Raw genomic sequence first — 2,489 nt, forward strand, 5'->3', positions numbered from 1 at the left:
ACGGAGCTCTCCTTCCAGCCTCACACAGAACTGAAATTAAAGGACAAAATAAGCCACCGTTAAATCCTGTTTGTCTGTTTGCACACCAAGGTTTGCAGCCTACCCGGAGACCGTTTCTAAAGCATTTAAAACAGGGAAAACCAAGCTCTGCTTCCATCCGGCGGCGGTGGAGCCTCCGAGAGCTCTCACCGAGACATGCATATTTTAAAAGCTTGGCAGGAGAGGGCTCCAAACTACACAATTAAACAGATTTTACGCACAACGCTCCCCGTACACACCGAGCGCTGCCAAAGCCCATTTCCCTGCAGGAGAGAACCCCTTTGGAGCAATGACCCCGGCTGGCTCCTTCCATTCTGCCGGGGAAAGCACTTGTCTGCCCTTTGCCGCTGCTCAATTGCCCGTAAACTGGGGATTAAAAACAAAACCGGCTTCTTTTGTCGAGGGATGGAGCGGGAACAATTGCCGGGGAAGAAATTTAACCCTCCTGGAGGAAAGAGATATCTGCAGCCCTTGTCTGTGTCCACACGTGGGGTGGTTTGGATACTGCGGCCACCCCGAGCACCCGGAGGGCATCTATTGTGCTGCAGAACAACAGAACCTTTTGAAGGAGTTCAGGCCTGGAAACACACAGAAAAGAGGGCGAAGGAGCAGGAGGAAAAGGTGATGGTGTCGAAGTACCGAGTGGAGGGGCAGGGGTTGGGGTTGTTGGGTGTCACTGCATCCCCCAGCGCCAGGGATGTTTCTTCCCCAAGGCTGAACCCTCCTGCTGGTGCCAGCCTCACTTCTGACCTAAGAAACCCCCAATCACCACCCCTGAGGGAAATCAAACCCCTCCACTGCTGGAGAAGTGATTCCCAGTTGGGATGAGGCACCTCAGGGCACCCAAAATACCCCAAAATGTCCTCAGTGTGCCATCCCAAGGTGGCATACAGGGCTGGAAGAGGAGAACAGATCCTAAAACACAGGCAGAGGGGAAGGGAAACTGATAGGAGGCTGTGAAAAGAGCAAACTGCCAGGACAAGGCTCTGCCGCCCCCGGTGCCCCTATGTGGGGGTTGGGAGATGTCCTTTAAGGTCCTTTTCAACCCAAAGCAGTCTGTGATTCCCTGATAAACTGAAGGCATCCACAGGCTGCATCCCTGTGGTGAGCTTCCCCTTCCACCCTCACTCCCATCCTTCAGTGTCTCTCAGGTGACAGGGATGAAGGGCAAGGGACAGGAGGGACATTGCAGTGGCACCAGGCTGGGATCCCCAAGCGCTGCAGGGAGCCTGTGCTGGCTGTCTGGGCAGTGGGAAATGCCAGCCAGCAGCTCGGGGTAATGCACTTTCCTCCATTTAATGCAATAAGCCGTGGCTGGGTGAGCCCTCGCCTCGCAGACAGCAGCTCCGCTAATGCTAATCCCCTAATGCTGCCCCTCTAAGCACATTAGGGACAGGCGAGCCCAGCACGGGCCAAGGCTCCTCCGTGACTCCCCGGTGGCTGCTGAAGCACTGCCTTGTCCCAGCGGGGCAGCAGAGCAGAGCCACTTAAACAACAGCTGGCTGCGGAGAGCTCGGGGTTTCAGGGAGCTCTGCAATTCCTGGCACAACATGTGCGGCAGCAGCTCCAGAGGAGCCGTCAGAGCAGGGAACAGGAGGTGTTTATCAGAGGCACTGAACGGTTTGGATTGGAAAGGACCCAAAATCCTGCCATGGGACACCCTCCACTGGAGCAGGTGGCTCAGCTTTTCTCACTGAATGGTTCTCATGAGAGAACAGAGAGGGAGGATGCAGAGAAACAGAGCAGAACCTGCTAAGGGTATCACCAGTTTTCCCATTCCAGTTTTTGGGGTGTACCTAAAAGACAGAGCAGCAGTGGTTTCATGTTGTTCAGGTTCAAAAAAATTTTTTTTGAACCTGAAAAAGGGGAAATCTAGGTCAGACATACAGAGGAAATCCTCCCCTGTGAGGGTGGGCAGGCCCTGGCACAGAGTGCCCAGAGAAGCTGTGGCTGCCCCTGGATCCCTGGCAGTGTCCATGGCCAGGCTGGACAGGGCTTGGAGCAACCTGGGATAGTGGAAGGTGTCCCTGCCATGGCAGGGGTGGCACTGGATGATCCTTAATGTCCCTCGCAGCCCAAACCAGTCTGGGATTCTATCAGAGCAAAACTGCCTTTTACCCCAGTGGGTGAATTGGTTTCCTTGTCACCTCTCCCTTAAAGCATCTTTTACTCAATAAAACCCCTTTGAAGCTATTCTGCCCTTACAAAACCAGGCAGGGAGGAGTCAGGAAAAGAAACCAACAACCTGCATGGTTTCTGCTTCTTTTAGATGTCAGAGAAACTGAAAATTGCTCTGTGCCATTTCCAGGAGAACACGTGGTTTCCGTACCCCGTGCAGCTGCCACGGGAAAAACAACGACTCAGAACTCATCTGCAAACTCTCCTGAGTGAGATGTTTCCACTGCTCTTAAGCTCAAACCCTCCTTTTAGGAACAGGCGTGTGGGAAAGC

The sequence above is a fragment of the Lichenostomus cassidix genome, chromosome 26 (genome assembly GCF_008360975.1).
Source record: "Lichenostomus cassidix isolate B80296 chromosome 26, HeHo_3.0, whole genome shotgun sequence".
Classification (NCBI taxonomy): domain Eukaryota; kingdom Metazoa; phylum Chordata; class Aves; order Passeriformes; family Meliphagidae; genus Lichenostomus; species Lichenostomus cassidix.